The sequence below is a fragment of the Cyanistes caeruleus genome, chromosome 1 (assembly GCF_971803275.1).
Source record: "Cyanistes caeruleus chromosome 1, bCyaCae1.hap1.1, whole genome shotgun sequence".
Classification (NCBI taxonomy): Eukaryota; Metazoa; Chordata; class Aves; order Passeriformes; family Paridae; genus Cyanistes; species Cyanistes caeruleus.
In genome coordinates, this window is record NC_141701.1 from 19,784,353 (window position 1) to 19,808,858 (window position 24,506).

Genomic DNA, 24,506 nt, shown 5'->3' on the forward strand with positions numbered 1-24,506 from the left:
TACTACCAGCGACAAGTCCGCATGCAAATCGGCTCCTGCCTCTGGGGCACGGGCTGTCGAGGCGGGAGGCTTCAATCGTCCCGGCGCTGTCAGGGCTTCTGGTGGCGGGGAGAGCCGCAACTTTCCTGAGAGAGGCACGGCGGGCGAACGGGTAAAGAAACTCGGTGCCAGCAGGCAGCGGCACGAGTCCCCCCGGCCCGCACGGGGATCCCCGGGGTGTCCCGGCTGCTCCCGCGCTCCGCCCGCGGCCTCGGCCTCAGCGCTGCCCGCCGCTCCGGGCCGGGCGGTCCCGCTCGGCCCCGGCCCAGGCCGGCTTCCCCACCGCCCCCTCCGGACAGAGCGGTCCCGCTGCGCCTCACAGGTGCCGCCCGGAGCCCGGGGCGCTGCCTGCGCCGAGGGACGGACGGACGGACGGGCGGGCGAGCTGCCAGAGTCCTTCCCTTGCGGTCTTCTGGCCGCTTGCCCTCAGCTGCGATAGCCTGAGGAGTCCTGGCTGCGCGGCCATCGCGCTCCCCCCGCGCCCCGAGCGCTCGGGTTTTCATCCGTAGGTGAGCGAGGGAGACAAGCCGGCCGGCCGACTCCCTCGGCTTCGTTAGTTTCGCCTTTCTAAACAATGATAATAGTGAGCGTTTTTTCTTGCACGGTAGAAGCCAACATTTGACGCTCCTGTTACAGACACCACTTAAGTATTTGGACAAAGCTAAAACTATTAGCAATTCTCACGTTTACAGTCTGTGTCTTTGTGCAAAATTTCTCTTGAACGTTCTTAAATAATCTCATTTCCGCATATAGTTGTAAGTGACCCACTGTGAGAAGATTAGACAGTATCTCAGTGCCTTGCCAAGATTTGCACGCCCATAACCACTTTCTCAGTGCTGTCAAACACTAACTTTTAAAAAATTCTGGAAAAAATAAAGCTATCCACACAAACAAAAGAGAATCAGCCTGATTTCATGGATGCCAAGGAAGGTTATATGATACTGAAATGTCTTTATTACTGTGGTCCCAGAAATTTCAGATCTGACACATGAATGTAATACAACAGGAAGTATTCTTAGAGCTTCACTAGCAGGATCTATGTTCAGGTAAACTGTTTAGCATTGCTTTCAGTCTTACCTCTGTGGTCAAAATGCTCTAAACAGAAGCAGTTTTTGACTTGATGTCTTGACACATGCCATGCTTCTTTTTTTATTGCAAAACTCTTCATATAAGTAGCAAGAATTCTAACATGGCAATGTACTAAAATTTTCCATCATATTTTTTTTTAAATAGTATTTGTAAATGACAACTGAATTTACAAAACCACTTTTTTATTAAAGAAAATAATGTGATGGAATCTGTGAGCAATATTTAACATTTGTTGTTGTTCAGATAGTTTAAAGAATATGATTATATAGTAAGCGTTTTCTGTTTAGCTGAAGTAATTGTGGCATGCCAAATTTGTGTTTCAATTTCTTTCCTAGAGGTGTAGGCTCTTGGACAGTGGTAGTGTTTGCAGGAAGGTATTCTATGGCAATAGATAAACGTGATAAGAATACACCAAGTGAAATGCTCTGCTATGATTTTGTTACAGAACAAGGCTCAAAAGGGGACTTACATGGATGAGATACCCATCTTTCAAATTTAAGTTAATATTTTATCTTATACATTCTCAGCATTCTCAACTCTCTTAAATTGCAGTCTGGTTCCCTAATTAGAAATAGTAATGTCTTTTCCATCATATGGCTTGACCATTTATTTCTATTTTGTTGCCAGGCTCTCCCACAGTTTTTAGTCTGCACAGGCAGTTTGACAGATACTGCCTTTAAACCTACTGTTGTTTAAATGTTAAAGAATGAAGTTGAGTAATCAGTTTCCAACGTTTGAACAATGTATGAACTGTAACTTGTAAAACTGTCACTCTAACTTAAAAGTTAGTAACTTTATGTGGTACAAACCAGTTACAAATAAGTAATAAAAAGCAACGCAAAATGAAGCAATGCAAGAGTCTCTAAGGGCTTATTCTTAAATACTGTTTAGGGTAAATTACATAACAATTTTTGTGCTGACTCCTGCTTTTGTTAATATTTAAATAGTAATTTTAGTTGCATATTTTGTCTATTCTGAAGCATTATGGCTATTTTCTGCTTCTTCAACTCAAAAGAGTTCAATAAAGTTGTATTGTTTCTATGGCCATTCAGAGACATGTTTGATATCTTAAAGGATTATTACACTTAGTCATTTGTATGTATTTCAGGTTATTTTTGACCTATTTACCTAAAGTTAAAAAAGCTGTTTGTGAAATGTCAAAAAAAAACCATACATATGTCTGCTGCATTAATGTAATTAATGGTGTAAACTGATGAGCCATTTTCTGTCATTTATAGAAGAACTCTTATTTAGTATATTTTAATACTTTGTGGAAAGTATTAAATACCCATTTAGTTTGTCAGAGCAAGTAGCCTGTAGCATATCCCAGATGAAAAAAATCTGTAGCAGGCCGTGTGTAGCTGCTGAGGCTGGGCCAGGGCTCAAGCTCTGTGCGTGATCACTGACGCTGTGTTATTGTTAAGCCAATCTCCGGTGCTGCTCCCCAGGAGCTGTTTCCGATAAGCTCTGGGGGCAAGGCCACTTTCTTTTGCTGTGGCAGGGGCTTGAGTCACATGAACACGAGTAGAGCAGCGTAGCTTTCCCTCAGGGCTCAAGAATAGGCCCAGCATCTTCTGTTAACCTGCAGAGAGAGTCATTCAGAGTAGATCTTTCAAATTTTACATATTACCTCTCTCTCCCTAATTGCATAATTTTCGGAACTGCTGGAGAAGCTGCTATGTAGTTACAATGTTGTCCATACCAAGGTTTCAGTGCCTGCACCATTCTCTGTCTCTTTGTGGTCACCTGTTGAATGCTGCCAGACAGTGCTCTCAGAGTGCTCTGCCAGCACAGCCCAGGAGGCAGCTGCAGCATGTGAGCAGGGGAAAAATGTGTCCAGTTTTTGTACTGAGGGAATGGTGCCCATCTGTCAAAAAACTCAGGGTAACTATCAGATAGTTAGGAAATGAAGTAAGAATAGTTTAAAAACTAGTCAACCAAAATGGTAGCTGGATGTGAGCAGTGGACCAGTCCAGAAGGTGTATGTTCTTAGTTAATTACAATATCTCAAGAAGAAGAAAATAACCTCCACGGAGGTTTACTTCTTAGATGTCTTGAACTTCATCGCTTCCGACTCTCTATACTTGCTAGAATTCTATGAAGGTTTATAGAAGCCCTCTAACTGAATGGTTATCATTGTTTAAGACTTAAATTCTTGGATGACTATATTCTGGCAAAGAAACTAGGAAAAGTACAGCTTAGATTTCATGATCTTCAAGTGTTAGCAACTTTTTTGCACACAGATAATATGCATGATTTTAAAAACAATGTCCTTCATTGGAGAAAACTCAATGATTCTTAGAACAATCTTTCCATTCTCTCATTGAAAGGAGGAAATACTGAAATTTTGAAATATTTTCTTAGAACCTGAATTAACCCCTTGACTATGGATTTATATTTATATTTATATTTATATTTATATTTATATTTATATTTATATTATTTTTTTAAATGCCAAAAAGAAGAATGTACACTGAGGAAATTAACTCCAGAATTTTCACATGAATCTGGATACAGATTATATGCAAAGACACTGCTGTGTAATGAAGGTACCATGAGTTTTAGGCAGCAATTGATTTTGGAAGAAAATATGCTTAATTTTTGTGTTTTATGCATAACCAAGTTCTGACTATTCATAATACCGAATAAGAATGTGTAATGTTAAAAATATAATTGAATGGGTTCTGTTGGGCTCTTAGGCTGCAATTTCCATAGTAAGGACCTGGATTCTTTCATTCTTCCATGATCTTAATCATAGTGTTTAGTTCTTTAGCTCTTAATGAAAAAGAAAAAGCTGATATTTTCCAAGTTAATGGAATCCAAAGATTATCCACTTAAAGCATAAGAAAGAGTGCATGGAATATCTTTTTAGAACTTTATTCCTCTTTTTTGTTAGTCAGTAGTGAAATACTTAACTAGACTGAGCAAGAAATTGTTAAGGCTCAGAATACTTCTCTAGCATGAATATGGGACAATTCACACTTTTCCCAGCTCTTGGAAAAATCTACAGTTTATTCTTATTTCACAGTGTGTAGATTTTCTGTGTGGTCATGCCAGACATACATATATTCTAAGACAGTAAGAAAATAGACCTAAATATATCTCTGGGCAGCTGATGGATGATCAGTCTGAGCTTTGAATTTAGAAGTAAAGCTTCCTCTGGCTTTTGAAATAAAGAAGAAAAGACTCCTCCAATGTGTTTCTAGATGCTGTGCAGGAAAAAAAATGCTGCAAGGCAGATTCCTCTCACGCAAAGGAACCTACAGAAGATCTGAGGATATCCAAAGAGAATGGGTGAGAGAAATGGATATGAACTGCCCTTCCAACCAGTCCTGTAGACAAGTTAGAACTGAATTGCTACTACAATTTTTTGTGAATATTCTGCTCCCTAGGAATGATCACAACCCTACAGTGAAGTTCCTGGCCACAGGATTTCAGTGGATGCAGCAATGTGGGAAGCCAGGCTCATAGAGTGCTGGAGTCAGTGCTGAGTCAGACTGCACATTGATAGTCCAGACCTTTGCATCCATTCTGGGAGATCTGCCAGTTTTTAGAGGCCAGAACCCATGTCCACTACATATGGAGAGAGAATAGCTTAGAAATAAATGGTGACCTCAGAAACTTTCTGGATTCCTAAGCAGACTTTTCCTGAATAGGGTGTTCTCTGAATTTGAGTTAATTTTTGGTTGGTGCAAACCTTAGCATTTTCACAGTGTCAGTTTGCTGTCTCTTTTCATGTATTTATTTAGAGCAGAAATCACTGATCTCTTTTGATAGTTCAGTTATGCAAGATACTTTTCATCTCACATTAAAATTTATATCTTATTTGTTATCCAAAAATAGTGGCAAAGATTATTCTTCATTTCCTGACTGGATGCTCTCTGATATTGTTCAGGTAATCTTATAGATGAACGAATTGATAGTCTACCAAACTGCTTAGACATTTTGGGCAACTTTAAATCAGAATCACAGAATAGCCATGATCTTCATGATAATGTAAAACACTCTTTTTCACTGCACAGGATTGTAGTAATGCCTTGAAAAAATGTTTCATCTCTTTTTGAAAAATTGTACATACAACTCAGCTCCTAATATTGACATCCATGCTTTCCTATAGGAAAAAATATATCTCAATATCAGCAGGATTCTACTACAAAACTGACTTGCACAAGCTAACCTGTTGTGTGCTGTGCTTTCAGCTGGTAAAGAAAATTTAGCAGGTGTGGCATAGATATATCTTTTTGAACAAAGCTGAAAATACAGACACATATTCACAACAAGATATTGTATCACACACATGGCAGCATCTGGAGTGTGGGATGGAAGGGACAATGTCTTATTCCTGGATACCTTGGCTGTCTGAAATGCAGCCCATTCACCCCACTGCTTACAGATGGCTACTGAAAACGTAGAAATGTACTGAAACATATATAATGCCCCATCACATTGCAGATTTCTGCCAGTAGCAAGACTGCAGCCCACAGCAGCAGTAACTTACTGTTTTGGCATGTGTGTGGCCTTCAGAGGCCAACTTTGTTACAGCTCAGAGAACTTCTCTGCTTTCTATGACCTTACCCTCCCCAGGAACATGCTACCCTTAGCACAGTCTTAACACTGTATGGTCTGGGCTTCTGAGAGAGGCACCTTGCTCAGACATGCAAACAATAATGTAGCATGAACTTTGCTGAAGCTTATAAGCCCAGAGTGGAAGGAGTTCAGAATAAGATACAAGAAAAATGAAGGAAAGTTAAGGGATAGTAGAATAGAAGAAAAAAAGGGATGAACAGCTGTAGTGCTTTAAAAATCTTTATTTCTATCTTGATTTCTTTTTAGATAAGCCAACAGCAGAACTTCATGCAGACATATCTTAACACTGAAAAGATAACATTAATATTGTCAAATTACTGTTTATGACATCAGAGTGCAAATCTCATGAAGTAGTGATGTGAGTATAAAGTATATCCCTAGATGCAGAGTTTGTAGTAAAATAGCATTTTCTTCTTCCACAACTGTTATGTAATGCTTATTTTGAAAACTGTTAGTAGTGTTTCTACTCTTGCCAAATTAGACACTATGGGCATCAGAGTTTGCCCAAATTCAGTGAGGGAGGTTGCATAAAATATTCATAAAAGCATGATCAAGACATTAAAAATAGAAAAGTGGGAACATATATGGTGATTCCTCTATAAGTATCATTATACCAGTTTACATTATGGCATTATAATGACATTCATCAACTTCAACTTTTTCAACAAGTTTTTATTCTGCTGTATATCTATTGAAAGGATGTTCTTACACAAATGCACAGTGATAGTGGGTAGAGTATATGATATCATCTGTACTTGTGTCCTATCTGTTCCTCATATTGTGCAAATGAAACTTCCCCCCCCTCAGAGCAGTTGCATGAATTGTCCTCTGTATGTATCATAACTGCATTGTTTACCACTTTGAGGTATATAAAAAACTGTGTATCATCATAATGAATAAGAATAGAATTGAAACTTCAAAGTCTGTGCCAGCATAGACTCTCTTTTTCAGATTTTAGGTTCTTCTCAGCAGCGTGGACATGTTTTGGGTTGTTAAGGGGATGTTCATAATTTATGCAACTTTTCAATTTTTGCCATAATCCTGTAAATACAATTGACTTTCATTAGAAAGGAAATCTTCCCATGTAGTCTTTTGAAAGTGTGACCCTCCAAGGTTTTATACCTTAGGAACCAGATGCTTTGCACAGCAGACTTAGAAAATAAGTGAAAGTTATAATAGTCCAGTGGACTGAACAACAAAGGGAAAGTACAATTTCCCTCAGTAGTTTGTAACCCCATATCCTTTTCGAGAAAACTTACAGGGTTTTTAGTAGCCCACTTTACAAAGCTAAATTATTCTCAAAGTTGGTTGATTTCAATGCACCATTGACTCTGAAGATATTGGCAGTATACGAGGTGTTTATCTCCTTCATATTATATCTGCTCACAACAAAATTTAGTTCAAATTCCCCTCTCCTTCTAAAATCCACAAGTAACATCCAAAAATTCATGTAGCACTTTAAAATGTAAAAATGGGGTGGCTATTTTTCTGAAGTGTCTCAATAACTTAGAATTCTTTTCAGTTTTCCTTTTTAATCCCTCTTATAAATTAAAATTAAATTTTGAATCAAGCTGCCTCCAAAAATGTTGCTCTAGAGACAATTCTTTGACTGATGCTGATAGTTAGGAATTACACCAGCTTATAAAGGAGAAAATCAGAGTTCATGATTGTTTCCCAGCCACTGATTTTAAAAGGATTAAGGTGGAAGCTCTCCAAATAAAAGTCCTGAAAATAATCACTCCCCAGCCTTTTGCTATCAAGAACTCAAAGGAGAAAGTTGCCCTCAATTTTATAAAATCATTTTCATCAATACAACTGAGTAGTGTTCTCCAAACATAAAAACAAATTACTTTGCACGCATTACACTTTGATATAAGCAACTAAGTAAAGCTAACTGTTAGATCTATGAGTTTGTGTATACAGCTTGTTTCATTCAAATCAGCTTCCCTTTATTTGAAAGTATTTATATAATAAACACAATTCAATCTAATATATGGGTCATGTATTCCTGCTTGTATTCTCCTGTTTTATGAACATTGACCAACCAAATCCTCAATAATTTTTTTTCAATGTTTAAATGATCCTTTCCCTGGAAGTTGTTCCTGTGGCCATTTTCTAGCTATGAAATGGTGGATTGCATTAAATAGACTCAAACAGTCACAGATGAGCTTATTTATTCAATCTGGTTTCGCACTTATTTTAAATTCCCTTTCACTCACTCTGTAGGACTGGTGCAAACAAAAAAAGCAAATTTTTTTATATATGTTTTTCATGCTGATCCAACTCCTGAATTACAGACTGGAATTATTAATGAAGAATTTTTGTGTTATTTTGAAGAGACATGTTGTGTTCTTGCTTTTGTTACATCATTAACAGCACTGCTTCCTTTGCATTGTCACCACTTTGCTTCCAAATAGCACCAATACCTTAACCCATCATTTTAGTTTGTATATCAGCTGCATGAGGGTCCATGTTATTTCTGGCCTAAGAATTTTAGGATGACAGAATGGAAAATTTACCTCTTTCAAAATAAATAATAAACCAAACTTTTTTCTTTTTTTTTTTTTTTTAATTTTATTGTCATTATTCCTGTTGTTATACACATGGATAGTTCCATCATATTTTCTGTTCTCCTAACGTGTATGGTACTTGGACATTCCCAGAATGCATCTTCTTGTGATGATAAAACAAAATAATTGATATTCTAAAGGGTTCTGAAGTTATTCCTTTTTTCCTGTAAAATGAAAAATATTGTTTGAGCCATTGATAAGTAGAGGTAGGCTACTGAAATAATTAATAATAACATTTCCAAAGATGTACTTTTTTTCTAATATCTTTCAGTTGTGCAAAGTACAAAGTTTCTTCAAATTTAGAGACTGATTGACAATTTTGAGTAGTTATTCATCTAAATATTACATTAAAACTCATTACAATAGCTAAACATAGAAGTGGATGTGGATTTCATATGATTACCATGCATAGATCAACTGAAAAATGTATAATATTATAAATTAGTTTTCTATGACAGTCTCAGCTGATTAATACCACAAATATTGATTTAGGTTTGGGCTATAACACTTGTAGCACAAATTAATTTATTCCATAAAAATCTTTCTGGCAGTAGGACACATAATGGCTTTTGAACTAATGCTTTTGGTGTTTTGAGCCATAGAGAATATCCCCACAAGCAATTTTAAAAGGTTGGAGCTTGGTGGTAAGCATTCAAAGCAGACAGTTTTTATTTTGTTCAGTGCTTCATATACCAACATCTAAATGGCTAACCTGTGTCTCTTAAAATACAAAATATTTCTAAATGTATAGATGAAAACCAGTGTCATAACTATCAGATGGTTTAAAATTGAAAGTCCTGCTCAGATATCTCATTGGTTGTCTTTAGCAATCCTGTTGCAGGTGAGCTCAAATCACCTTTGATTATCTTGGCAGAAATATGGGTTATGAATTTTTCCCTGTACACATTTACAGTGTAGAAGATTGCCAGCCAATACTTATATGAAATTAACATTTCTCTTATTCTTAAATCACCCATAGTTGGTGACTTTTAACATCTTTTAACTGTAATCATGCTGCAAGAAGAGCTGCAACAGTCAATTTAATACCACAAACAGCAATGCACCCATTTAATTGTCCTCCAACCCCATCATTCTGCCTGGGGGGTTGGCAGACAGGCTCTGGATGCAAGATGTGGAACCTACAGGAAGAACCATCAGTTTCTACCTCATGGAAACAAAGCTTTGATCATTTGAAAGGCCGAAAAATATTGATGAGTATTATATAGGCTTATTTTGCCTATTAGCTACCTGGTACATTATTTTCAATTCCTATTCACTTACTTACGTGGTTCTATCATCTACCTTTCATATTCTCTTTAGTATTTGTCAATATATTTCTCTTGTTCTTACTCCTAACTCCTTGTCCTAGAATCTTATCCTTGTTCCTGTGCACTGTGGTATGAAAAAAAAAAGAAATTTCAGGAAATGAAAGTTGGGTAACCTGAGAAATGGCTTATGAGTAATGCTGATGAGAAACAAGTGTATTTTACCATGATCAAGATAGTTCTTAGAGATCAGACTCGGAAAAAATATTGAATCATGGATAATATTTAAGGACTAGTGGCATAGACTCCTTGAATGGGAAGTTTAGTCTTCTAACCAGCAAAATGCCTCAATGCCTGTCATGGTAGATTTTACATTATGAAAATAAATTTTTAAAAGTTGAAGCACTTTCATTTATAACTTCAAAATTCAGTTAAATATTAAAAAAAGAAAAAGGAAAATTTGACCTAAATTTCCTTCCTTTGGACTGGGTGATACAATTGGATAGACCTATTCCTAGAGCCTTTGATTCCAACAAACTTCCATTTTATAAAAATACACAGCTTTAATCTATTTTCTTTACTTTTATTATTACATTTTGGGTTGTATACATTTTTTTTTAATACCTATGTATTGAAAATAGTATCTTGAATTTAATGCAAGAAAACAATTTGAAATAAGTTCAACTCATTCAGATTTTTGAAACTCAGGGAAAGGCATTTATAACAAGCTGATCTTAGAACACAAAGGCATGCATACACTAAATGAACCTAGTAAAAAGTCTAAAACACAAGAGGATGTCCTTTGTGACACACAGCAACTCTGGTTCCAATTTTAGACCAGGAACAATTATTGATCAGTGATTCATAACAAATCCCCCTGTTCTCTGAGAGGATTGCCAATCTTGACATCATCACAATTTCAGGCTATCTGTTCCAAAACTTGGTAGTTCATACAAAACTCAAAAATCCAAACATTTCATATGATCAGAATCTTGAACTGAAGTGATGAGCAATGCTCTACAAGACAGCTCAGTTTCTGCTTCTGCAGCTGAGCTCCTGCAGTCTTCTCCATTTTCAAGCAGAGTAAGAAAGTCAGAGAGCAGTTCTGTGTGAAACTAATGCCATATCTGCCTTAAAATTCCATGATTGCTGTAGAAGGTGTTGAAAAACAGTTCCTTATGCTAGAACTATACAACTGGTAATGAAATACAGATCTTTGTCCTGAACCAGTTTATGACATCAGTGTATCCCAGTAGCAATAATGTTTGATTGTTACCAGAGATCCACAATATCACTAAAAAAAAAGCACAACTGCTTTACATTATCACTTACTTGTATTCAAATAGCCCATGCTAGAATTGTACTTTCAAAACCTTCCTTTAATTCTGACATGAAGCTAAATGGCTGAGAGCAATATATTTCACTTCATGCAGATGATATATTGCTTTCTTGTTAGGCTTCCTTATTTGAGATGACTTCTCTGTCTTATAACCATGACTAAATCTCCAGCTACAAAATGAATTTGATTAAATCCAACCACTTGACCTTGTCAACCAATGTCCCCAGACACCTCTTTACTGACTGTATTATTCTATGGGCTTCTAAGCAGTAGAGCTGGAATGCTTATAACCTATTCCATGTTCTCTGCTCTCAATAACTACAAATTCTCCAGAATAATTATTAAAATTAAAGATTATATGTAAGGCTGCACCTTCATCTGTTTCAGGCTGAGTTTACTTAAAATGAATTCTTTTCTAAAAACATTAAATTTCGGCCAGATGTTACCTCATCGTGGACATCTCTGACAACTATTTAAGACCTCTAGCAATCCCTCTTGAAGTAAAATTAAAATTAAAAGTAGTTTTAGGTGAAAATTACGTTGCTTCAACATGTTAAAATTATATTAGATGCATACATTGATTTGAATATCAAGCCTTAATGATTCAAAAACAATTAAAATCTATAGGGGTATAATTTATTTATTTATAATAAGGTCTTACTGCATTTTCTTACTCTGAGAGATGTAAAGTAATGTAACATCAATACAGACATGTAATAGTAAATTTATGCTCTTAGGCAAATTATAAAACCTCCAGCCAGTGCTTTATCCAGAGTCTCATTGGATGTTAGTGAATTGTATACACACCTTGACCTAATATGATCAGAGAAATGTGAGCCAAGTGAGGGAGCATCAAAAGGAATGTTAAACTTAAATGATGAAACCAAAACTAAAAGAGACTATATTGACTGTAAGTAAAATTGACCTGAGACTAGAGTAAAGTTTCCAGCTGTGAGAGCCATCAGCAGAAGCGAATATAGATATTCTAACCGGTTTAGGGCAAGCAAGCATTTTCAGAGAAGGATTATAGTAAAGAATACCTGTGATAAGAGGGGTTATAATAATTTTTAAATTTGCTTCAGTTATATGCAAAATGTATGTTATTTTTCAAACAAAATATTATTGTAGCATTTTTTATGGACCAGTTACAGTATTTGATTCAACAGTAAAAAGTAATTAGTAATTAGTAAAATATTTATATCTGATGCAAAATTTGTCCATTACTTGGTACGTTATAGACTTCATAAAACGCCGATACCTTGAGGAACACAGACTTACAAACTTTACCTGTAGTGGTCATATTATACTGGGCTCATTCCTCTGCTACACTGAAATAAAGAGGGGAGATAAAGATTCTTTTATGCCTCCACCATCTCAGCACCATCCTGGTGATAAGAACCCAAGACAGCCTTCAGCAGGAAGCTGGAGAAATCGCAGGGGTGCTCTAATGACTGACAACTGGAACAAAACACTCAGTACCCTCTGTCAGCCAGAGCTGGGAGAGCATTCCACACTGCTCCTTTCCCCGATACTCATTGCCTCTAGGCATCACAAGCTGTCTGAATGCATGTAAATATATGTCATTCCTGAAGCTGACAGAAAATGAGGCTTTCTATGAAGATTGCTCAGATTCCATAAAAGGGAAACTTATGGTCATTTTACTTCTCTCCAGAAATGTAAAACAGTATTATAGTTGTTTGTTTTGTTTCCTGCAGCACACTGTTTTCTGAGTATTTTGTAAAACACACACATATAAATACACATCCCAGGTGTATGTGCACGTATTTACACACATATATTGCCTATATAGATAGACACATGTGGATACATACATATAGAACTTTCTTAATACATCTACAAACCCATTAAATGATGGTAACTCAACTTTAAAAATGGAGGAGTCATTGGAATTTCATGACATTATTTTCCTATTAAACACTCTCTCTTTGATTTTACAGTGTCAGGTTTGATCTTGCACAGCTTAGGTGCAGTATGTTGCTTCTTTCTGTGAACTATCCTCCTATCTGTTTCCTAAGCTGTTGTTCCACACTTGTAATCATGTTATTTGAGTGCCTTATGTATTCTAAAAATAACCATAATAGAAGTTGCATGTAAGTGCAAGGTGAGAAGTGATGAACAGGACAGCGACACAGCACAACCAATCATACTGGATGTAAACGGGAAACCAGACCACACTGCATAGCAATAAATGATTATTATTACTGCAGTTTATAAAGAACCAAGGTGTTGGAGGCACTTCAAAGTGCACAAGAAGAGACATATTCTTTCCCTTAAGAGTTTAATATACAGAAATGTTGCCTGGCTGTTTCTAATTGCATCACAGAGTAAAACAAAATAAAGAATGATAAATTACATTATATTGGATCATGTTTAAGCCTATACTGCACCAACAAACTATTTTTTTTCCCCCTCAGTTAAAATGCATTTTTGCCATAGAAGGTGCCATAACAGCAGTTTGACATTTGCTGAAAGTCCACTTGAAAGGTATCGGTGATTAAACTCACTTGTCTATCCACAACTTGCAAAGGAATTTGAATGAATGTAAATCTTAAGCTCATCACAACGTGAGCTAAGCCAAACTTTCACTTCCTGGAATCATCATTTCCAAGTGAGTCCTCCAGCAAAACTTTCCTTTGTCTCCCAGCCAACCGCCTGCACTTGTCTGCAAGTGTGTCCTGCACTGCAGACCCCTGAACAATGGAAGTTCACAAGTTTCCACAAACAAATCTAATCCATCATTTCCACTGCAATAGAAAGTACCCTTCATAAAAGAGAACAGTAAACAGTTCCTGAAAAGGAGCATTCCCTTCCACAGAATTCCTTTTCCAAACACATGCATCCCTAACCAGCTTCCCTCCTGTAATGCTAACCTTAACCTTAAACAGTACCATAGCTGCTAACAAGGTAAATTCAAGCAGGCTTGAGCTGAACCTTAGAACTTGCTGGAAATTATATTCTAGAAAGATGCCACACATGTGAAGGTCAATAAAGGTGAGCACAAAGACAAGAATCTGGTATATGATACTGATTAATTATCTGTACTATATGATTTAAATTCTCTGTATTACCAAATGACATGATGCTCATCAAAGGTACATAATCTTTTTCTGTGATGGTACTTTACCTTCTTATGCTTCTAGGTAGATACCAGGACAGACTCTAACATCCAAGGAGATCAGGAATTAATCTGACTCTTCTGAAGTTAATAGAATCTCTGCCATTTATTTCAATGGGTCTCACACTGAACATTAACAATATAAAATCATTTCTGTGGGATTGCTCAAGGGTTAAGGTTATATATCAGTGTGAAAAAGTAAAACTAAATCTCATTCATAATGAGAATGGGTTGTTTTCTCTACAAATACCATCTATCTCAAATTACAATAATAGAATATTTTAATTTTGTGGAGACTGATTTGTAGTCTGATTTTTTGCTTTTCTATATTTTGGTTTTTCATACAGCCACTAAGCTGAGAAAAAGGTGAAAAGGCAACTTATTGGCATACAGTGTTGGAAAGTAAAACAATTTCAAAAGTCCATTTCCACTCTGAAATTTCAAGCACCCTTTAAAATAAATACACCTGAACAAGATTAAAAAAGAAACAAAAATATTTGTCTTCCTTTGGTAATTTGTTTTGTGCATACAGTAAACTGAAGTCAGTTTTACTTTTTTCAGGGAAAATTTGCTTTAATTTTCCAAGGTTACAAGATGGAGTGACTGTGTTATTCTCTGTGCTATGAGAAAAGCTCATGTGCATGCTGACCATCAGACAGTGGAAAACAGTGATTATAGCATATTTCAGCACATTGATGACACTGAGGAGACTGCATGGGAGCATTCAAGGGGAAGCAAAAAAAGAAAACATTGCTCTTATGTCCAGGTCATTTGACTCCAAATATATGTGATATTTAATATGTTAATTTCCCTGAAGATTTTTTTTTTTTCACTTTCAGTTTCAGCAGAAACTGGGAATTTCTGTTCAAAACCAAAGCAGAAGATTCTTATTTCCATTCAAGAGAATTTGAAAAATTCTATGTGAAACTGAACAAGAACACAAGTTCTGAGCCTTCTGGGTTTTTATGGCTTGCCTTGTATCTATGTTCTAAATGAAAATGAGAAGGTAAATCAACCAACCTCTGCCTGCCCTTGGCTCTAAGGCAGAGAAACAGGAAACTCAAAGTCACAGCCTGAGCCAGACCTTCCAGGCAGCTAAGATAGCACTGGGGGATCAGTGCCTTGACAGCAAGACGATCCAGCTCTGATCCAGGGAAAATGGAAGGACTAAGGTCATCATGCTCATTATGTGGTGAGTGAAGTCTTACCTGACATCAAAGTCAAGCCACTGAGAAAAGTCCACATAGACTATTTGTGGATTTGAGCTCCCAGCTTTGGAAGATTTTCACAGAAAGAGTAAGCTAAAACAGAGGAACCTGGAAGCTGGGGACCACCAGCAGATGGCAAAGTAAAATGCCATGTGGAATGCCAGGAAAATCTTCATGAGTTTCATTGGAAACCCTTCTGCCAAACAGTGGAGCCATAAGAAATACTGTCATTTTGAAATGTTGACTCTTTTTTTTAAGGAAAACCTAGCACCTTTGGAGAATCTTAACTAGGTTTCAAAGGCATGAGAGAAAATGAGCCAAAGAGCCAGATTTTGCAGTAAGGCTCCAGCTCTGAGTTGCATACAGGTGTGCCGTGACAGAATTCTGTGGTGTGCCTGGCAGGGGTGTGGATGGAGCCTAGCAGTATTATTACAGTCTTCATAATTTCCATATAATAATTATTTTATAGGCAATGAATGTCAGCAAGATGCTGTCACCTCACCTTGTTTACAAAAGAAGCAGTGATACCTGCAAAGACTGTATGCTCCAAAGAGCCACTAGAGGGTAATTTACAGTCAAGCAGGTGAGGAAGAGTCCAGGCTCCAGGCCACATCTTCCAAGTGTGATCCTTCAGTAATTAGTGGTGATTTTCATATTCATTTCCATAGTATGTATCAATAGACTTTATGTGTCAAAAAGAGAGTATGTATTATTGCCTTTGGAAGTAGTAATAATGAGACCTGAATCTACTTTTCTTCCAAAATTTTCCATGTGGAAATTCACTTCTTGTTCAGTCTAGCAGCAATGCAATACTAGATTTTATTAAAAGAATCCAATGTGACTGTCAACAGACAGAGCAGTAGTATTGGATATCTTGTGCTGGAAAGTCGAAATTACACTGCACGGAAAATATCAATATGGATTAATCTATAGGCCATGGATTTGACTGTTTCTTAAATTGGGTTTAGTTGTATAATGTACATTAAAGTGAGATAAATTCACAATTCACATTTCATTGATTTAGCTAAGTTCAATTGAGAATTTGTGTTGTTGTTTTGTGTATTTATATTTGACTGTTTCTTCCTAGAAGCTTAATCAGTGTAAGCTTACATAGCCAATACAACCTGCTGTGAAAGCTTGGATCTTTAATACTGTACCATAAGCCATGCTACTGAGGTAGAAAATTTACTGCTGGCCAGAAAAATAAGAATACCCTTCCTTCAAGATTATGAAGTATATTTTGAAAAGGTCTCCAGCTGGTCTTCCAGCTAGTTGGTTTCAGCAAAGGTGGCTTAGACATGGAAAAACATCACTGTGTGCACTGAAAACTGCACAAAAAAAGAGATTCAGCATGAAAATCAAAAGCTATAACGCCTTTCTGTAGTTCAGTGCATATATTAAATTCAGTGGCTCTCATCATCTATATACTGCCCAGATACATAAAACCTAGAGTCCATGTATTCAAGGACTTCAACTTAACCAATAGAAAGCCCTTGGAAAAAAATTAGTGTATTAATTACTTCTAACTGTATTTTACTGTTGAATACATCTTTTTTCACTTAATGGGCTATGTAATGTTGCTGTCTGTCTTATACTAAGTATAGCATAACTATTTATAAGAAAAATGCATATTATTATGCGTAAAAATGACATACTAAAAGTTCTAGGTATTCACATTTCTCTTTAAAACATATAGTGTGATTTTGGTATTCCATATGTATTGATAGTCATTTTAGTATTGAATAGGAATATGTAGTATCCTTACAGAAATTGCTCCCCATTAGTCAGTTTTGACACGGTATTGTAGAAACAAAATGATGGAGAAACAGACAAAGAATTGCCCCTATCTGGGACTAACAAAAGAATACCTTGAGAAGCAAAAAACATGACAACTAACTTGGTTCACACTACTGGGGCTATTAACTACTGAAAAAGAATGGTTCTCACAATTGCAATAATTTCATTTTAAGAAGGCCTTGTAGTTTAATTGTGTATTTAAAGTATTTTAAGGAAAACAGCTTTGCCTTGCTGTCCATAGGTTAGCAGAGAGGTGGTAGCAGCAGCATAACTGCTAAACTGAAGGGAGATTCAACATGCAGCTCAATGGAATTTCTGTCTACTTCTACTGTGTCATATCTGGAATTTTATATTTAATCAATTTCTTTGAATCAGTGGGTTGAACAGGGAAAATCAAAGTGGGTGGAACTCTGATTATCGCATCCAGAACCTAAAAATGCCTCTGCATCAGCCTTTAGACTTTCACCTGTGCATCTCTTTTCAGCATTTAAAATACGAAAATCCCTGAATGAATGGTTTTCAAGACACTCTGGCTGGAAGGTAAGACAAGAGGGTGTCCTGTTCTGGGAGAAAAGCAAGGGTGGGGATATACCTAGAAACTCTAGAATGAAATAAGGAACACAAGGAGCTGCAAAGTGCTGGCAAATTACAGGGGATGTGAATGTTTGTAGCCAGTGCACTTAGAGGGGAGAAGAAAGGCTCCCCAGCATGCACAGTAGGCTTGACCTACAGAAGTAATGCCCTATGTAACCTTCCTGTTGATGAAACAACAACAGCAATAAAGGATTATTTTCTCTGGCACTCAAAAGCTTGTCACATACTACAGCCTTTGATTGATAGTAAAATTAAATTAATATGAAATAATCTTAAAATTACAAAGCTTTCTAGAAGGGCCTTTGATTCTATACATGACTCAATGAAAAAAAATTTTAAAGTAAATGTGTAAAACTGAAATTAAATAGGCTAAGCTGGAAAATTCACCTAACCATAGCCACTGCCACTTTGTTGTGGGTGTTTTGTAATATTATTCATTCTTCACATAGTGCAATTTCAGACTTTCAAGACATGTTTGAAACAATGGTAATATGCAGATAAACCTCTTTCAAATTCTACTTTTTGCTCCATTTATGAGATATAATTTTGTATAGACTGGCAAAAAATGGTTGTCCTGTGTTTCTGGGAGTTGGTTGGTGTTGATAAGGATGATGGTTATCAGAGCATATTTTTCTTTCCTGCCTTTAATTTACTAATCTCTTCCTTATAAACTCAGGTATTGGTGAACCTCAGGAATAGCAGAAGTGGAAAATGTTGTAATCTGCCAGAGGTGCAACATGAGTTTTTTTATTTACAGTCTGTATGTCCTCATTGGCCTCCTGCTTCTCTCTCAAGTGGAAGGTAGAAAATACTGCTTTTCTTAGAAAATTATCTTTTTGCCCTCCTTTCCTCACCACCCCACCTTGGGCTTCTTGGTTTTACCCTTGCTTGGTGCATTTCAAGTATATTTCATCTTTTTTGAAGAAATGAACTAGTAAACTAAGCTTTGCTTGGTAGCTAAATGAAGTGTCCTATTTCTAATGTTTTTACTTTCTAAGGAAAAAATAAGAGAGTAGTTATTTAGAAAGCCTCATTAGAAGTGATTTATTTACCAACCCACAAACACATAAATACCTTACCTGTAAGTGTCAGCTCTACAGACTATTAGCTAAAACATGTGCCTATATGTAACATAAGTCTTTTTAAAAAGACTGCATTTTTAAATGCATTATTTACATAAGTGGAGCCCAACTTATAAAACAAAGACCTCTAGTTCATGATTCTTGGGCATTTTGTTTAGGTAGTAAGTCAAATGACTAATGTCTGAACACCATATGCATTCTTCAGAAAAGTACTCCTATTTAGAGAGAGTAGGGTTAAAAATACTCCCTCATTGTTGGGAAGCTATTTTAAATACACTGAAGAAATTCTAATACAAGTGTCCTATCAGAAGTCTTTGAAGAATCACTAAAAGGCAAACTGATCAATAAATGGAACAGAAAAATAATCAAGAAAATCTAATTTTTAATATCAGCTATAGAATTTAAATAATGAGATAGTTTTGTCTTTATGTAAAGTTATACACTGCACAATTGGAGAACAAGAGTAATTTGTGGCTTTCCATCACAATCTTAAATATGAATCCTGCACATATAATCTATCTCTATATAAGGACTATATATGTTTTGGGTATATGTTCAGATACCCCATCAGTTCTCTATGTACTCTATTTAATGGTTTTCACCACCATAATTAGCCATAAAAGCAAAGATATCAGGAGATTGTATTTCAGGAGCAGTATTTCCTGTATCCCTGTGGCAGGCTCTGAATGCTGGATCTGGCTTTTACATGGCTTGCTCACTCTTCAGGAGTGTTCAGATGAGGCTCAGTGACATTCAAAGTACTCCAGGGACTGAAAATTATTTAAAGCCCATTGCAGCACTACTTCCCCCCACCTCTTACACACTAACCAGCAGTTCTGAACAGAGATCATAATGAGTTGCCTCTCCCACCTAACTGAAAAGCCAGGTACAAATCTTCACTGACACAAAGTTCGAACTTGCTTTCAGCTGAACCATTCTAGGAAGTTTTGTCTGTTAAAGTCACCATTTCCATCTTTCTGTAATGTATTTACAGTATTTTGTAGTTACTAATGCAAATTAAATACCAGAATCCTATACTGGAAGATTGTCAGTTTAGTGCTTGTTATATGAAAATGTAGGCATTTTGTGGTACAGTAATAATTCAAAAAGTATATCTTTTCAGCATCTGGATATTTTCTAAAGATTTCAAATACAATATTCAAATTTCAAGTTTCGGGTTGACAAGCTAGGACATGAGCAGAATTTGTACCCCTTCAATCTACTATTTAGTATGCATTTTTTAGCTATTATTTTTCTATTTGAGAGACCTTAAACATTAAATGAAACATTCATGTTTCTAAAATACCTTGTCCTGATACGTAAAATACAGGATAACAGAAATTTAAAGCAGAATCCTTCTCAGGTATTATCAGCACAACTATTTGGGTATTGAAGGCAAGTGAGATCTGCCCCATACTGTATGAAGTCTCTATGATCATGTCCTCATCTTTCCTCATTCTATGGAAGAAACTCTTTACTGCAAGGGTGGTGAGGCTCTGGCACAGGTAGCCCAGAGGAGGTGTGGATGCTCCATCTCTGGAAGCAAAGCCAGGCTGGATGGGGTTCTGACCAACCTGGTCTAGTGGAAGGTGTCCCCGTCCATGGCAATGGGATCAGAACTAAATGACACCCAAGGTCCCTTCCAACTCAAACCATTCTGTAACTCCAAGTAGAGAGTATGAGTAGTGAGGAAGAATGAAGAAGGCAGTGGATAAATTAAACTAAGGGCTAAGAAACAAATTGTAAGAGTTGATTAACTGTAACACCATTGAAGAGTTATCTCTATAGAGACAATTTTTTTATTTTTTCCAGTGGTGTAGAGTGGAGGGTCTAAGGTTTTGGCTCTGCCTAGTCAAGCAAGATAGAGAAGATAATGATGGGGAGAAATCACTGAAGATTAGAAAAAGATGAACAATTAAAATAAAATTTTGAAAAAAATTACTGATCAACTGGGAGGAAAGAACAACCAGAAAGAAAAGAGCAAGAAGAAGTAAGTATCTGAGACTAGAAATACATTGAAAAGAGAATGGATGAGAGCTGAAAATCCTCAGAAGAAAAGCCTTGACATATAAGAGAAGTCACCACTAAAAAGTGAAAAACATGTTGTATAGGCAAGAGTAAAACTGCCTATAATAATATATTTGAATTAGATAAGAATATATAGAGACATAGAAATTATCTGCATGTGTGAGAAAACTGTTGCCAGAAGAAGCACTTAGGTCTAAGAGAGTAAGAGCAAATAATGAAGTGCAGGCAGCAGAAAGAGGAAGTCACCCAATCACTAAGAGCAATAAATGAATTCTGCTTAATAGTCCATTTGCAGTCTGGACTGACACTGGGAAAAGTGAGCACTGAAAAGCACAAACTTGGACAAATTGGAGGAGGACATTTTCTTTGAGAAGAAAAAAGGTAAGAATTGGAACAAACATTCTGAGGAAGTGCCATTTAATTAATAAATGAAGGACAATCGAAGAAACATGAAATGAGAAAAGCTATGCAGGTATGGAACTGGGTATCAGCCTGGAGTCATGTTCACAACTGAGAAAACTGTTAGGTTGCAAAGGAGAAAATAAATCTTTTCATTGATTCCCAGAAAATACTTGGAGGGAAGAGCCAGGTTGGTTCAAGAAAAGAATGACTGATATGGAAATGGAGCAGTGACCACAAAACATACATAAAAACATACATCAAAATGAGTAAAAAAAAAGAAATTAGACAGCATTTGCAATGCATAGCTGTCCCTAGGGAGTATCAGATGAGATTTGCGACTTTTGTAGCAGACCAAGATAGCCCTGGTAAGGAGATGAATACCTGAATGGATTTAGCTTGAACATGAATCCACTGACAGCAAGAAGCTACAGAATCCCTGAGACAGTATCTGGAGATGTCAAAATAAAGTATTACTGTTTGCTGAGTACCAGTATGTCGTAGTTCAAAAGTGCAAAGTCTTCCTGTATATCTTTGTTTCTAATACAGAGCATTAAGGAGAATTATGGTTCTGTCTGAAAGGTTTCCTTGGCTTGTCACTCAACTGTAGCACATGGTAGATGTCTGCAAAGCCATCGTCTCCTTCAGCAAAGCTTGTGAAGAGTCTGGAGAGCAAGTCATATGAGGAGTGTCTGAGGGAGCTGGAGGTGTTTAGCCAGGAGAAAAGGAGTCTCAGGAGTGACCTCATTGCTCTCTACAACTACCTGAAAGGAGGCTGTAGCCAGGTCAGGGTCAGGCTCTTCTCACAAGCAGCCAGCACAAGAGGAAATGGCCTCAAGTTGTGCCAGAGCAGGTTCGGGCTGGACAACAGGAAGAATTTCTTCACAGAAAGGGTTGTCAAGCATGGGAAGAGTCTGCCTGGAGGAATAGTGGAGTCACTGTCCCTGGAGGTACGTGGCCCTTTAGGACATAATTTAGTGGTGGTCGGTTGGATTCAAAGATCCAAGAGGTCTTTTCCCACCTAAACAATTCCATGATTCTGAGCCAGTGTCATGGCTCTCCATGTGTGGTATGGAAGAGCCTGAAAATCAGCCAGCTGCAGGGTGGGTAGGACACCATGCAGAGAGCAGGGAGCAGCCTGCCTTTGGCACAGTCAAGTGCACATACACTGCTAGAGAATAATGTTCAGCTCACTAGAGGCCTGGGAAAAGCAGATTGCCCAGGGGCTGGGAGAATTCACACTGCCTTTCAGTAGATGAGCTGATGGCTGTAAATAAGCATTTTATTTTTATTACGGTAAATAAATGCTCTGGGCAGTTCTTAAGGCTTTGGGACTCTCATTACTGTCTTCTCTCAGATAAATTTCTTCAAACAATGTTATACACAATACTTATGAAAGTGTGTATGAAAGTGAGAATTCTAAATAACAAACCTGAATAATTGTCACCAAAAGCATATGCATGCTGGGACACAGCCTACTGTGGTTTCTTAGCATTCTGACATATACCTTTGAAGACCGTGAATGCATAGTCTTGAAGTACTGAAAAATTAAAACAGATGTTATGGGGAAAGTTGAAAGTCAATAGGCAACCTCAATATATGATAGATACGGAAAAAAACACTTCTAGTAATTGGTGTATGCTTAAATATTATTATTGAACAGGATGACAATTTACTGAGAGAAAATTATTGTGTCAGAAGTAAACAAATAATAAGATTGTGCAGAGAGAAAGATGTTGGACATTGGTAATATGGATATAGGCGAGGCACTTTGAAGATTTTCCCATGGCAGACTCAATCAGTGAATTTGAATGCTGTCCTCATCCTAATACGCCTTTCTGGCTCCTATGGCAGAATTTTTCAAGAAGGAAATATACTCATAGGTATAGCTTTGATTTAGCTAGAATAATTTTAAAACTCATTAAACCATTAAACAATATCAGTACCTGGATATATAAGAGTAACATGTTAGCTATTATAGTGAGAGAAACAAACTCACCTGAATTCACACATCCAGAGAGTACTAAATGCACCTTAAGTATTTTTGTGTGCATCAAAACAACGTACATTCACAATACTGACAAGTAGATATTTCTATTTTAAGGATTATGTATTTAGAATTGTGCTAATTTAAAAAAATGAACAAACAAATCCATTAAAAAAAAATCACAAAACCCCTTCAACTCTTAGAAGCTGAACATTAGTCTTCTGAGAGTAATAAGCATGTAAATAATTTTGTTGAAACAAAACATTTGAAAAAAATATTTGTAGGGAAATTTAAAAATACACGTGTAAATATAGGTGTATCTATACCTGTATAGTCACTTATTTGATGAATGAACTTGATCCAAGCTGTATCTATTGGTATTTTTCATTACATTTAATTTTAATTCATTTATTCATAGTTTTAACCTTTGTAAGAACATCAGTTATTTAAATGAGTAGAAGGTAAACCCCATCAACAAAACTGCAGGGTTTAATGTTGAAGATAACTGACATGCATGAAGTCATTGTATTAAAATATTGTTTTTCCTATTGTTTAGCACAGATGGTGCTGGTAATTAATATTGTGCTATTTTTTTCATCAGGGGATTCCCTGATTACAAAAGTCAAGCAGTATGTAATAAACTGCTACATTACACTGTATGAATAAATGATTTATGGTTTATATATTTATTAATGAAAATTTCATTATCCAAGATGCAAATTATGCAATGTTTTAAAGCTTCTCAAGATACATAGTGTGAAAAAAATCAAGTATTTTTAAAAAATCCATAATTCATTAAATACAGCAGAGTATAAAAAACCCCATTTACTTCTTTCCTTTCTAATGGCTTTATCTAAGTGCTGATGATCACAAACAAGCTCATTAGAAAATGTGCCTCAGCAATCTAAATATCTTTGAGGATATTCTGATACTTCCTGCAGAAGGGATTATAAGTACAGTTAGGAATAAACTCTTCTGTCTTTACTGTATGAAGGTAAACATTATTCTCTCTTCAAAATTTTTGGTTCTGGGTTTGTTTAAACGGGACCTTTACAACACTATTGAAATCAAAGCATATATTTTGCTATATATAATAAACTTATTATAAACTAATTTCTGAATAGGACCATAGAAACGTGCTTATATGCAACCACCTAAAGTGGCACTATCTTGGTGGACTTTAAATTTCAGGGCACTTTGTATTTTCACAAAAATGTTTAAGCACAATATGAATACCTGCCAAGAAAACCCAGTTGTCCTGTGGTAGGGCCCTGTCTGACAAAACTCCAAGCTACAGGATGCAGATATTTTCCTCCTGATGCAGGAGACTGCTTTAACACACACACTCTGTTCCCAAATTACTCACCAAGTGAGTAACAGCAGCAA